The following is a 15311-nucleotide window of genomic DNA, read 5'->3' as shown; positions in this document are numbered from 1 at the left end:
AAGCAATCACTCTCAATACTGGACCAATTACAGAAATTGTTGTCCCTATTATTTATTTAGGCCCCACATGATGGACATAGGGTCCAGGTTTAAAAATACAAGAATTGCCCTTTAAGCTACAAACATAAGACTGTTCTAACAGCACAGTATTGAAGTGAACTATACATCAATGCATTTTTCTAATGTTACCCAGACCAGCATCTTGTTTAGCCAACATTCTAAATACTTAAAGGAAACATTTTTCTTCTCTGTGCATGCAGTAGGAGTAGGAAGACGTTGGGAACTAGGCTAATGGAGGAACCTACTTCCAGTGACTGATGCTAAGCTAGGCTAACGGTGCGCATCTTCCTACTCCTACTGCATGCACAGAGAAGAAAAAGGTATGCATCTTCTTGTCTAACTCCAGTGTAGATGGCAAATAAGCTAATTTCCCAAAATGTTGGAGTGTTCCTTTAACCTGCTTAGCTACACAATCTTGTTGTAACTAAGAGATTTGCTGGAAAAAGTTGATCAGATTTGTGCATAGATCACTAGATTTATCAGCTTATAATTAGGGCTGGGCGATATGGCCAAAAATGTTATCACGATATATCATGATAATTTTTCATATAGTTCGATATCGATAATTATCTATATTCTTATTAGTATTAAAAAAATCTTTTTTTTAATTATTATTTAAACAACAAATGTATGTTTATTTTGCAGCAATTCTTTGTCGTTGCCGCCATCTTTAGTGTTACAGCCCCTCACACTCCAGTTCTCAGGCTGCAGCTGGTTTGAAAGTACCAAAGAAAGTGGCTGTGGCTCCAGGGGCGTTGAACAGTTCTGGCTCTGCTAGTTTCTTTTCTATTTTTGGTGGACATTCGATTACACATGCACCGTGACTCGCGACTGGAGACTAGTTCTGCTAGCACAGATAGCCTACTGTGTACAGACGGTTTCAAACTGTATTTTAAATTAGAAAAGAAACTAAATAAATGGACAAGAGAAAAATAAATCTGAATTTGGTCAGTAATGTCATTTGGACAAGCAAATCCTATACTTTAAGTTGCAGGCAAGAAAGACAAGTCGGTCCACTGTCTCTGGTTTTAAAGCTGCCCTGTTGCAGGTCACAATACAAAAAATAAAACAAAAGAAAATAAAAGAAAATGTAATTATCGATATTATTTTTATTATCGATTATTAAAATATATCGCAATAATTATCGTTGTCGTTTTTATCGCCCAGCCCTACTTATAATACACATTTCATGTGCCCATTTCCTGGTTGATAAGGAGATGACAAAAGCAAAATGGGCAATAGCGAATGCTAAATGCTTAACACATCCTGCGCCAAGAACGAGTTAACTCGTTATAGCCCGCCAAACGAATAACGCCAATAACGAGTATACTCGTTATTGTGATCGTTATTTATTTTATTCGCTATTGCCATTCATAATTCATCCAGCAAGGCTCTGGGAAACTCTGGCCCTCTGTCTGATATTGCAACGGCCTGATACCGCCGCCTGGTGGATTTTGGGCGATGTTGCACTCTCTACAGGAAGCTTAGGTCTGTGCATCAGTGAATGTCTTCCGGGCGGAGGTTTCTTGTAACGTGAATCCAGATACACACTCGAGTGCATTGAATCGACTTCGAGACGCAAGAATCAATATGCTTTTTGAGTTTATGGCGTCGGCCAAACGGAAAAAGGATCTAGCAGATGGCAATCAAATAATTGGAATATTCTTCCTCCAGTATCATCGGCCAGAGGTAAGAGGAATCTAACGTTAATTCCAGCTTGATTGTCCATTTCTTTCATTGCAAACGATCTGATCAGCATAATGGGGTCGTACTAAAGAAAGCCGTTATTGACCATCAATTAATCAGAAACGACCCCCCCCCCCCCCCTCATTTCCTTCATGCATGGTGGAGCATAATATATACCGATCATATGCATTTGAAATTTTAATTGTAGCGTGTATAGGGACGAAATGCCAATCGATTAAGTATAATATGCATCGGGGCCTATGACTCGCGTTCTAGGAATTACAGCAGACCACTCTAAAAACATACTTATATTCACGACGGTATAAAATATGAATGGAAAAATATAACGTTCCCACAACGATAGATACCCGATGTCGAATGGGCCATAGTAATGCAGATATAGCTATACTATTTAAATAGTTATAGCCCTGCAAACAAGGTGAGCAACTCCATAGGTTTACAGTGGTGGGCGTTAGAGCTTGCGTGGCAGCTATTGTGGTAAACTACAAAAATAAGGCTGTTCAGCACAATATTGATGTAACTAAGAGATTTGCTGGAGAATTATTTTTTTTTGGGCATATATCACTAGATTTATCAACTCCTAAAAGTGCTTTCTCCCTACTGAAGCTCTGTGTTTTTAACACTTTGAGTGCCAACGACGCTATAAGTAGTTAGTTCATGCCGACCGTTGAATGCCAGCAACGATTAAATTAGCGATTTCTATTCATATTTCATCATTCTAGCCTCCCGTTAGTGCAGCAACCTCTCTCTGAGCGCCATTGGGAAAATACCGCCCCCTATCGTCTCTCCCTGTGTAACTGCACCCCATTGGATTAGACTGATGGGGGGGGGGGGAATCCAGTTTCCTCATTTTACTTATCCGGCAAGCCATCCGAAGAGATCGAAGTGATTGCCGAGCCGGAAAACAGCGAGGAATACATATTTCCAGTACCCAGCGCTGAATCAATAAATGCGATCGATATTTGGAATGGCGATCAGGAATTGGAATAATCTTTTTGGAGAACATCTGATCTAAGGTAAGGAATCTATTTGACCAGTTTTAGGATAATCTGATCTGTTTTCGCGAAGATATCAGCGTGTGCCATATGTGTGTGTGTGTGCGCTGATCAGGAAATAAGAGAATATATTTTTCAGCTCACTTCTCTAGCGTGCATAAGTACACATACTATCGATAATCTAGCGTTTATTTGAAAACTATCATAAATAGTCCGAAAAATGACAACGTTTTTTGTGTATTCCAGAATATTCCAGTAAATGCCGTTTATCACGTAATCTTTATATTTTCCTGAAACTTTCAAGAAAACGATGGCTTTTCAAAATGGTATAAAACGGAAATAAACCGATTAAAAAACAATCCGTTTCGACAATGTTGACTGCAAACAAGACATTGATAAGCGACGGCCAGATTAGACACATTTAAGACATAGATTATGCGTTCACAATGCTATCATTGAAGTGGGTGCTGGCATCCAACCACATTTTGAGACGGGGAGGCGCGGCATCCAAAGTGTTAACCATGCGCTCAGCGCCAGGATCGTTATTTCGTTTATTCGCTATATCTATTCATAATTCATAGCTGCAGCCTCTGGTATACCCTTCAGACCCTGCCTGAGCTGGCAGACTGTCAACACCACCCTCTACTGCCTTACGGAGCTATTGCATCTCATTGAAAATGGGCTGGTGTGTTTTAGGAGCCGATCTGAGCCGGGCGGACGGGGTTTAAATACTCAGGCGAGCCAGTTCTATACAACGATGGCATCGAACAGTAACCCCGCCCGCGCACCCATATGTAATGGTCGGTAGTGTGGTACGGACCTCCACGAGCAGTATTTGGAATGGCGATCAGATAATTGGATTATTTCTTTTGCATTACATCAGATACAAGGTAAGAACACTATGTATGATCGTTGATCTGATATGTATTTCTACCGCGATCACAGCTATTTGTGTGTAGGTGTATCTGCTTATTAGCGTTGACTGCGGTGGGGGGGTGCCCCACTACGACGGTCATTTCATGTATGCACGACGAGATATAATAATGATAATCTAGCGTTGATTTCAGGATGATTAGATAATCAGCCAAAAAATTACAACCTGATGACTGGATTACAGTAAAATGCCTTTTTCTCGTCTTTTTATTTTTTAACCTTCCCTTTCTCCAATTTTTCTCTGTTTTTCTCCCCGTCCCAATTCCCCCCCCCCCTCCCCTACCTGGTCGTTGTACGCATGTTCTCCTACGAGTCGGTACAAGGGCGTCCCGAAGCCGATCGCACGCTTCCTCTGTTACGTGCGGCGACTGCCAGTGACGTCTTTTCACTTGGCAGCGAGGACTCTCATTGGTGAAGTGTAACGCGTGGGAGGGCATGCTATCTCCACCAAGTCCTGCCCCCGCTGAGCAAGCGCCGAGACCTGACCTGTAGGCGTCGCTGTCCACAACGCCAGATTCCCACCCCCTAATACTGCCAATTGTATTAGTATGAATGACCAGCCAAGCTGGTAGCAACGCCGAGAGCTGGTTTTTCTCGTCTTTTTCCTGGAATTACTCAAAAGCACCCAAACCATACTCCATTCAAAACGGTATAAAACGGAAATGTACGGATGAAAAAACAATCTGTTTTGGGCATGTTGACTGGAAGCAACTCACTGAGGGTCGGCGGCGTTATTAGACCCATAGATATAATATAAGATATATTTTAAGTAGGGATGTCCCGATCCAATCACGTGATCGGGGCCGATCACGTGATTTTCCGAAGATCGGGATCGACAAAAATAAATAAAAAAATCTGCAGTTTTTTTTTTTTACTCTTTTTTTTTATTGAACAAACATGACCATGTTCACGTCTTAAATTCATACTGAGGCCTTAGTTTTGGTTTTAAATTGCATATCATCATTCATTTATTTATTGTCACACAGAGCAGAAGAATTTTGCCAAAACAAACCAATAGTATCCAGCTGCAGAACGGCAGACCGAAATAATTTTGTTTTTTCTTTTTTTTCTTTTTTTTTTATATCCCAATTTCTCACATTACATTCACCCTGAATGTTGACGTTATCCAGGTGAAAAGTTAACTTCATAAATCATTTGATGTATAATTATCAAAGGAAATGCGTTTGGGTCTGAGAGTGTGGCTGGTCTGCCGTTCTGCAGCTGGATACTATTGGTTTGTTTTGGCAAAGTTCCTCTGCTCTGTGTGACAATAAATAAATGAATGATATGCAATTTAAAACCAAAACTAAGGCCTCAGTATGAGTTTAAGACGTGAACATGGTCATGTTTGTTGAATTAAAAATTAAAAGTTAAAAAAAATGTAATTAAAAAACGTGATCGGATCGGGAAATATCGGTATCGGTAGATACTCAAAATCACATGATCGGATCGGGAGCAAAAAAACGTGATCAGGACATCCCTAATTTTAAGCACTCGCAAATGTCGCAGTCTAAAACTATATCCATTGAATAAAGACCTGGCGATGAAGGGGGATCAGCGCCTCCTGCTGCTGGCGGTCAATGTTGCTCTCAATAATCCTGCTCCCAGCCCCTGGCGTAAGCAGTTCTTGGTTCTAGACAAGCAAAGAGTTGGTGCTGCTCTGGAACCAGTTTTCCTGGCCGAGAACCGGTTATTTTGCTGTCGACTGACTCGAAAGACAAAGAACTGGGCCCAGAACTGGCCCTCAAGATGCCTTGTGGAAAAGGGGTGTGTCCTTGTTATTATCTGAGGTTTGCTGAACTAGTCGACCAAAGCTGGATTGAGGAAAGAGGCTTTATATGGCCACAGGGGTGTGGTTCCGTCAAATCTAACTGCGGACTATCCGGATGGGTCATATGATTGACTGGCTGGAAAGGTAGACGGAATGTTCAGACCATCACTGGGTCTGGATTTTACCCATAGTGCAAGCTTTGAAACGGCGTGCGCTAACTCATAACTAGAGTTAGAGTCATAACCATCACTACTGGTCTATGGAGTCCTAGAACTCCATGATAAAATTACAAGGAAACATTCCAAAGAAACATTCAACTTGATGGGCACGTTGTAGTGAAGTGGGTCCGTCTCGCTAAATCAGTGGTTCTCAAAGTGTGGTCCGGGGACCCGTGGGGGTCCTTGAGGGGGTTCCAGGGGATCCCCAGCTAAATAAATATGTCACTAATATATTCTTCTCTAGAGTTTGACATCCTGGCTGGGGTAAGCGTCTTTGAGCATCTGGAAAAGCGCTATATAAAATAGATGTATTATAATAATAATAATTATTATTATTATTATTATTATTATTATTATTATTATTATTATTATTATTATTATTATTATTATTATTATTATTATTATGCAAGGGGACACCCTTGCCCCCTTCCTCTTCGTCATAGTCCTAGACTATGCACTCAGGAAGGCCATCGGTGGACGGGAGCAGGATTTTGGTCTCACAATAACCCCTAGGAGGTTGAGACGACACCCCGCCGTAGTCCTAACAGACCTGGACTACACAGACGACATCAGCCTGCTCTCTGACTGCGTAGAGCAGGCACAGGAACTCCTGTGCAGAGTGGAGACGGAGTGCGCCAAGGTTGGCCTTAGGCTAAATACCAAGAAAACCGAGGTCATAACCTATAACATCCTCCCGGATCATCCACCTCTAACAACAACAGGAGGCACTGCTCTAAAGGAAGTCAGTGATTTCAAATACCTGGGCTCGTGGGTCAACTCGTCCGAGCAAGACCTTAAAGTGAAGAAGGCACTTGCGTGGAGGGCCCTGAGCGGCATGACCAGTGTGTGGAACTCCAACCTCCCCTGACAAATCAAATTTAGCTTCTTCTATGCAACAGTAGACTAGTCTGTTCTTCTATATGGCAGTGAATGCTGGACCCTGCCTGAAGCCCACCCTGCAGAGGTCCCTAGATGGGTGCTACACCAGAATGATGCGTGCAGTGCTTAACATCAACAAGGATGAGCATGTCACCAATGGAAGCACTGATGGAGGGCCCTTCCGAGGACAACCTAGATAGAAGTTAGTAAAGTGAGAGAGTGTGACTCACTATGCTCTCGCCTCTATTCTATGCTCTCTCCTCGGTTATCTCTCCACCTACAGTATAGACGGTTATGGAATTCCGGATAAAATCATATAAAAACAACAAATATCTTATCATATCTATTATATGGTGTTCCTTACAATTGTGTATCAATGTGAAAGTAATTTACATGAAAAGGTTTGAGAACCACCAAAATATTGGTATAAATAACATCTCTCACTATTGGTCTAAAATTCTAAATAACATCTCTCTCTCTCTATAAATAAGATGTCTCTCTTGCTCTGTTGACAAAAGTGGTGTTTACTTTGAAAGGCACACTCAAGTATCTGCGTCGAACACCTAGTAATAACAGGATATGGCTATAGAGCGTTCCAGCGACTGTTTCAAACGACTGTTTACGGAGCAGGAATGCCTTTCGCAGGTATTAGCATCACATCTGACCGTTGTGACATGGCTGCAATGAATGGGCGACGGAATCAGATGTAACAGTCAGTAAGGAAGGTCAAGCATTAGGCGGTCAATCTTCTGTTGATAGTGTCACTGTCGCTGAGATTCCCGTTGTATAAAACCCTGCATCCAAAAGCTGGAAGATAGAAAAGGGTCAGTGTGCCCTAACTTTTATACTTATTTTATACTTATATTATACTATTTTATACTTATCTATTTTATCTAGCACACTCTCAGGAGCAAAACAGAAAGAAGCATTTCATATAAAAGTATTCTGTATTTCTATATGACAATGACACAACTAATAAAGAAACTTGAACTTGAAACTTAAAGGGAGGACCAATGAGTCATATACAATGGAACTAAGTGAATGCGTCGGTTTAATAATGTCACCTGCTCCACAACCTCTCTGTGATCTGTGCACCACATTGTATTATCTCCTGAATACACAGTGGTGAAAGGAAAGCAACGGAGGACAAGTATAATCAATCAGAACAGACAGGAAAATCAAGTAACTTCAAACTAACGTGTTTTTTATGACCATCTAAAACTGGGAAGAAAGGTTTACAACTGTGCGAGTCGATATTTGTATTGTAATTACCTGCGTTGCTTTTACCCTTTTTCTTATTCTCTATATTGTTTTTATTCTGTCTGTTTTATGCTCATTATTTTTAGCCTGTCTATTTTACTGCTGTGTGGAGCACTTTGGGCTGCACTTCTTGTATGAAAGGTGCTATACAAATAAAGTGTATTATTATTATTATTATTATTATTATTATTATTATTATTATTATTATTATTATCATCTTTACATGAAGGCCTAAACCTATTGAATCTGTTCCCATTGAAACGATCAACTGACGGCAGGTTTAGCAGAAATGTTTCCAAACATCTATTTGACAGCTGCCTCTAACCACCAAAGCCCTCACAGCCTCATGTGGTCGCTTGGTGCAACGTTTCGCCCACAGCAAGTTCCCCTTGACTTCATGCAAGATTTAGATGGAACCATATTCGTCTGAAACATAGGTTTTGATCGGTAACAGTCAGTAAGGAAGGTCAAGCATTGGGCGGCGGTCAGTCTTCTGTTGATATTATGTTGTCATTGTTAATGTTTTGGGTTCAGACTCGCCCTCAGCCTCTCAGCCAGTGAACAGCGTCACTGCTCAGGCGACCATGCAGTAGCGCAGTCGACAGGCTATTAACTTCACCAACCAACCAACCAACCACCAAATACTACACGCTGATCAAATTGTGTAACACAGTTAACATCAAAGCTCTGTTATAATTTAGTTAAAACAAATTCTGGTAGAAATGCTCTTACCTGGTCTTTGCTCTCTATGGCCGATCTGAGCGGGCTGCTGTTCCCATTATTATAAAGCGGTTTATTTTCCTGGCAAAAAAAAATATTGATCCCCGTGTTATTATTGTTGATCTTGATCTGTATTTCCACAGCAATTAATAGTTTCCAGCCTCTGGTACAGACGCTATTGAACACATTCAGCCACGTCGGAACAGGTCCCTGCTTTCGGCTGTATGTATGTAACAATGCAGTCCTCTCCTCCCCTACATGTCCCGGCTGTTTTGTGTTGCTGAGGTTTTGCGTTTTGCAGCTCGGCTCTCTCGGCTGCACATCGTCTTTTCATCGGCTTGTGTGGCTTGTGTGGACTGTGAGGCCTGCATGCGGCCGGAGAGAGAGACCGGGGTAGCATCATGAAGAGGACAGCGCCGCCCTGCGGATAAGTCTCATGCCGATACTTAACAGAACTCTATTTTGGTATTATGATTGAAAAAACAGATCAGCATGACCAGCATAATCCATCCTGGTTATTATAATACCAGCAAAGATCAACACAATGCATCCTGGTTTTACCAGCAAAGACCAGCATAATGCATGTTATACCAGCAAAGACCAGCATAATGCATGTTATACCAGCAAAGACCAGCATAATGCATGTTATACCAGCAAATACCAGCATAATGCATGTTATACCAGCAAAGACCAGCATAATGCATCCTGGTTTTACCAGCAAAGACCAGCATAATGCATGTTATACCAGCAAAGACCAGCATAATGCATGTTATACCAGCAAAGACCATCATAATGCATGTTATACCAGCAAAGACCATCATAATGCATGTTATACCAGCAAAGACCAGCATAATGCATGTTATACCAGCAAAGACCAGCATAATGCATCCTGGTTTTACCAGCAAAGACCAGCATAATGCATGTTATACCAGCAAAGACCAGCATAATGCATGTTATACCAGCAAAGACCAGCATAATGCATCCTGGTTTTACCAGCAAAGACCAGCATAATGCATGTTATACCAGCAAAGACCAGCATAATGCATGCTGTTTATACCAGCAAAGACCAACATAATGCATGTTATACCAGCAAAGACCAGCATAATGCATGTTATACCAGCAAAGACCAGCATAATACATGTTATACCAGCAAAGACCAGCATAATGCATGTTATACCAGCAAAGACCAGCACAATGCATGTTATACCAGAAAAGACCAGCATAATGCATGTTATACCAGCAAAGACCAGCACAATGCATGTTATACCAGAAAAGACCAGCATAATGCATGCTGTTTATACCAGCAAAGACCAGCATAATGCATGCTGTTTATACCAGCAAAGACCAGCACAATGCATGCTGGTTAAATCAGTAAAGACCAGCATATAGTGCTGAAACCAGCATCACACCAACACTAACCAGCATAGACCAGCATTGATATGATGCTGGTCTATGCTGGTTTTTCTAGCAGACACGTTTTCATCATTCTGACAAAGCCCCGGTAACTTTTTTTATTTGTATTATTTTTAATTAACTATTTTCCTTTCCCGTTTACTAGTAATCGTGTCCTTGATACTGCATGTCTAACTTGATACTGTTGTTAGATTTCGTTGACTTTCAATTACTGTTACTTATCCTGTCTTCCTTCAGGATAAACTCTGCGTTGTGTTGTTGGATGTTGAAGTAAAGTCACTCTAATTAAATCTCCTAATGGGGGGGGGGGGGAATTGGCACAACGACAAAAAAATTGGGACGGGGAGAAAACAGAGAAAAAATCGGAGAAAGAGAGATACAAAAAAAAGAAATAAATATATTGTGTCTGTTACGAGGCTTGAGCAAATTGTAATAAAAAAAGGAGAATATAAATTATGATTTTAATTTGCATCTGTACCGGTGAATAACACCATGTTACAATTGTGCCGCAAGAGATTTCGCTCCATGAGCTCGTTCAGCACCTTCTTGAGATCAAGTGTACAAAAAAAATCTAAGCAACGGAATAAAGGGAAGATGATTAAACAGAAGGATTTGTAGATACAGAAATAAATTATAATCCATTTGAATTATAAATTCATTTTTGACCTTGAACTTGACCTTATTATGGCCAAATCATACATCTATGGATAGGGAAAAGGCTCCTCTTTCTAAATTGATACTGTGATAACTCAATACTGTATGTCTAACTTGATATTGTGATAACTCAATGTTTATCCACTGGCTCTTACAATGTATACAATAAGCAATGTCCAAAAATATAAATAATAACAACAATAAATAATAACATTTATCTGATTTATTTATTTATTCAAAGTCATTTGCAGTGTTTGTGTAGTGCTATTATTTATTTTTGGACATCAAATGCGTTGTTGAGGCATGACTTTAAATATAAAATATTGTCATATTTATTTAAATTATGATTAATTAATTCCAAGGAGGCCTGTAGAGTTGACATGAAGGAATCACTATTATTGATTCCTCCCAAATAAAGCCCTTAACTCAATGGTGGCCAATAACAAGTCCTTTGATATTTTTCCTTTGATCCCCGTTCTAAACCTTTATCCGGATCACTCTAGGTGTCCCTGGCTCGTTTGCCTACGTTGGAATTGCAATGCTGATCGAATCTCACCAGGTGGCAGTATCGCCTACCTTTTGAACTCTGATAGAAAGGGATCAGTAGAGACAAAGTCTGAACTGGACTGTCAAGAATCGTGAGGGCGAGGAGCTCTTGCAGAGCAATCGCTAGGAGATCTGCTCGCCTCAAAACCTATAGTTTCCCGTAAACACGTGTAATTACATATAAACGAGTAATCGCGATCGCCGATGGGATCATTGGAATTATTCTTTTTGGAGTACCTTCTGGCTAAGGTAAGGAACCCTATGTCTATTTTACCGAACCTGAAACATGTTTCTGTAACGATCACAGTGTCCTATTTTACCGGACCTAAACCAAGCCTTTTCTAACGATCGCATTTTCAGGGTAAGACTACCCCCCCCCCCCCCCCCCCCTGATGAGTTTGTGAAGGCACATGTGTACATGGTATACATGGTATACACACTCCAAATACTCCCTTTAGTATTTGGAGTTTCAGGGGATCAACCAGAACGATTTGGGCTTATTGCATATAACGCGTCTTATCTCACGATCTATGGAAAAAGACTGGATTATTTTGGAAATGGGCGATGTTTAGCATGTAATAAACTACAAACTACAGTGTGTAGAAAGAGAAACAAACTCTTTTTTACATGTTGGACTAGAAATAGTGTCTGTCAAATGAGCCATACTATTGTCTCCATAGCTATAATATGGAATATACAATAGCTCCGCAAAGATCGTGAAATATCGTGAAAATGGTCAAGAAAAGCTGGCGCTAGTCAGTGCAGATGGGGAAAGCTTGTGGCCGTCAAAGAGTTAAGAACATGGCACACACAACAAACCTCCACGAATAAAAAGATCCACCGCACAGAGAAACAAAGCCGACGGAGGTTTAGCATTTCCAGACTTCTACCACTATTTTAAAGCGTTCTCTTTAAGACCACTGATCACCTGGTTTGATTCTCAAGCATCTGTATCCTGGAGAACATTAGAAGAAAACATAGGGGCACCACATAGACTGCAGGATATAGTATACACCAAATTATCAATTAAGCAATGCGACTTGAAATTTGGCCCTCTTATTACACATGTGATTCGGATATGGCGTGACACACAGAAAAAATGTACTAACCAACATAAATGGCATAGCCATTCTCCCCCATTCAATAATAATGCACTCCTTATTGCACAACGACCTATCAGATATCCCAAATGGGAAAAGCAGGGCATACATACATTGGGAGATATCTTCAACGAACGGGGTTTCTGTAGCTATCATGAAATTCATGACAAATTTAACCTCACCAGCTCCACTTATTATATCTATATACAGTTATTAGCAACTTTGAAGGCTCATGGAGTTCCATTAAAGATACCACTTGAGCACCACAGATATCACAAATTCTTCTATGAAAGGGAGACATCGAGAGGCTTCGTATCAGACTTTTATCATCACTTACTTACGTCTTCGTATGGAATCCTTCCCCTAGACTCAGTTTGGAGGAGGGATATACCAGACTTGGAAGTAGATTTTGATTGGCAAGAAGTCTGGGCAAACGTTCAACTAGCGTCACGCAACCCAGATCATCAACAGATTAATCTTAATTATATTCATAGGACTTACCTGACTCCTATAAGATTGAACCGAATGGGGCTTAAACAAGACTCTCTATGCTCCTTGTGTCTAAGGGGTGATATCGGTACATTTATACATATGTATTGGGAATGCCCCCCTGTTAAGATATGCTGGGAAGAAGTAACCACGCAATTATCAGAATTTTTATTTCTGACCATACCTGTACTGCCTTCTGTATTGTTGGTGAATGATGTTTCTCAGTTAGTAACCTCTATACAGCTAAAGAGACTAATTTTGTCCGGTCTTACGGCTGCTAAAAAGCTGATAGCATCACGCTGGATTCAACCGGATAAAATGTGCCGGAAGGTATGGGTTCTTACCTATCTCGATGTGATTTATCTAGAGCAGTGGTCACCAACCTACTTTAAACAAAATTACTTTTATTTGCCTGTATTCTAATTACATGCAATGCTTTGGTCCAACATTAAAACGTCAAAGTAGAACTATTATGTACTTTCTCAGTCAGCGCTAAGTGCAGTCATCTTATGCAGCATCACTTTTCACATCAAAACAAAAGTAGAACTGTAATGTGGACTTTCTCATATTATTAACATTGACAAACATATTTACAATTAGCATTTTATAAAGTAGAGCTGTAATGTGTACTTTCTCAGTCAGTGCTAAGTGCAGTCAGTGCTAAGTGCAGCATCACTTTTCACATCAGAACAAAAGTAGAACTGTAATGTGGACTTTCTCATATTATTAACATTGACAAACATATTTACAATTAGCATTTTATAAAGTAGCACTGTAATGTGTACTTTCTCAGTCAGTGCTAAGTGCAGCATCACCTTTCACATCAAAACAAAAGTAGAACTGTAATGTGGACTTTCTCAGTCAGTGCTAAGTGCAGCATCATTTTCACATCAAAACAAAAGTAGAACTGTATGTGGACTTTCTCAGTCAGTGCTAAGTGCAGCATCACTTTTCACATCAAAACAAAAGTAGAACTGTAATGTGGACTCTCAGGGTAAGATAAAAAAAAAAAAAAAAAAAACGTTTTTTTTTTTAATTTTTAATTTTCATGGAAAGATCTACAGGGACAGTCTCAAAGATCGACCAGTCGATCAAGATCGACGGGTTGGTGACCACTGATCTAGAGATATCTACAGCAAGAATTTTAGGTGTCAATGAAGCCAGCATTGCAATCTGGTTAGAAGTGGTGGGGAGAATAAAGGTTAGCATATGAATTGTAATCCCTGGTTATGGTTAGAAACGAAATAATGGATGGATTATCCAAGGGGGGTCCTGAGGGGGGGGGGGGGGGGAAGAAGAGCGAGCAAGACCATATGTATGTATTGTATTGCAAGTATTATGTATATATCTCGTAAACTACATTTATATTGATCCAAATACTGGAATGTATAGTCTTGTGATTTATTGTGGATATTTACTGTTAATGCTTGTGTGTCTAGTTTTATGTCATGTCAAAAAAATTATAAAAAGATTTGTTCACAAAAAAAAAGAACATGGCACACACCAGTCTGTCAACTTATGACTACTATTCAGGGATCCTAAATCCTGCTCTTAGGACCGAATCCAAGACAAGGGACGGTTGGTGAATCCCAAAATCGTCCCGAAAATGTCTTAATAACCGTGCGGTCCGTCGGCGGACCGCAAATGACATCTGGTCATAAATCAATATTTCCAGACTGTTCTATAAAAGTAGCGATTTTTTCCCCAAACGTATTCAAGTATAAACATCATAACCATGTCACAACAGCATGTATAATGTATATTATCATGAATACATTAGTTTAGGAATAGGTTAAAGTGTTATTAGATAGATTTAACTTTTCGAAATGTCTGTATATTCCGCGAGAGGCGAAATTTGTTTCAAAACGGTTGCACTGTGGTGAAAATAAAAAAGTACAGTAGATTACAGTCGATTTCATTATCTGTTCTTATGCCCGCCTGGTGATACTAAATCCAAATTGAACTCGGCCATTTGAAAGATAATATATGTATATATATAAATGTGCGAATCGGCTATAATAAGGTAATTTATAAGCCTGCTATTCTATATTTCAAATTGCATTGGTCCGGATGGGAGAATTCAGTACTGTATCTACAGAACCTTCCGTTTAATCATCTTCCCTTTATTAATTTCCTTTTTTTCTCCCATTTTCTATTTTTCTCCCATCCCAATTTCGTATCGTCCAATTCAACCCTCCCCTGTCTCGAACGCTGTTTCTTGCCTCCCACAAGCCGGCTGCAATGTGGACGAAGCCATACATAGCACGAGTCCCCTCCGATACTCGAGGTAGCAGCCGTCGCATCTTTTCACCTGCGCAGCGCGATCTTTCAGCGTCAGGGGTCTGCGCTTTGGAGGGACGCCGCCCCCATCGCTTCCTGATTCTACTGCGCAGGCGCACCAACCGACCTGTAGGAGTCGCTGTCCACAACGTCCGATCCCCACCCCTCAGTTTTCCCACCCTCTAATACTGCCAATTGTATTAGTACGGACGACCAGCCAAACTGAAAACAATGTGGAGAGCTGGGCTCGAACCCAGCGTCTCCAGCATTGGTGGTGAGTGCCTTG

At 40.5% G+C, this 15311-nt stretch overlaps 1 protein-coding gene across 1 annotated transcript in view; it reads right to left on the bottom strand.

The window, feature by feature from the left end:
* The window catches only part of pik3c2b (phosphatidylinositol-4-phosphate 3-kinase, catalytic subunit type 2 beta), a 242649-nt gene extending 233862 nt beyond the window's left edge, over nt 1-8787 (bottom strand). The window contains 1 exon segment of the mRNA XM_084316485.1: nt 8556-8787. The gene's annotated coding sequence lies outside the window, so the exon portion shown is untranslated.
* Nucleotides 8788-15311: the final 6524 nt, after the last annotated feature.

The sequence above is a fragment of the Notolepis coatsorum genome (genome assembly GCF_963971535.1).
Source record: "Notolepis coatsorum genome assembly, chromosome: 6".
Taxonomy (NCBI): Eukaryota; Metazoa; Chordata; class Actinopteri; order Aulopiformes; family Paralepididae; genus Notolepis; species Notolepis coatsorum.
This window is presented reverse-complemented; position numbering and strand designations above follow the sequence as displayed.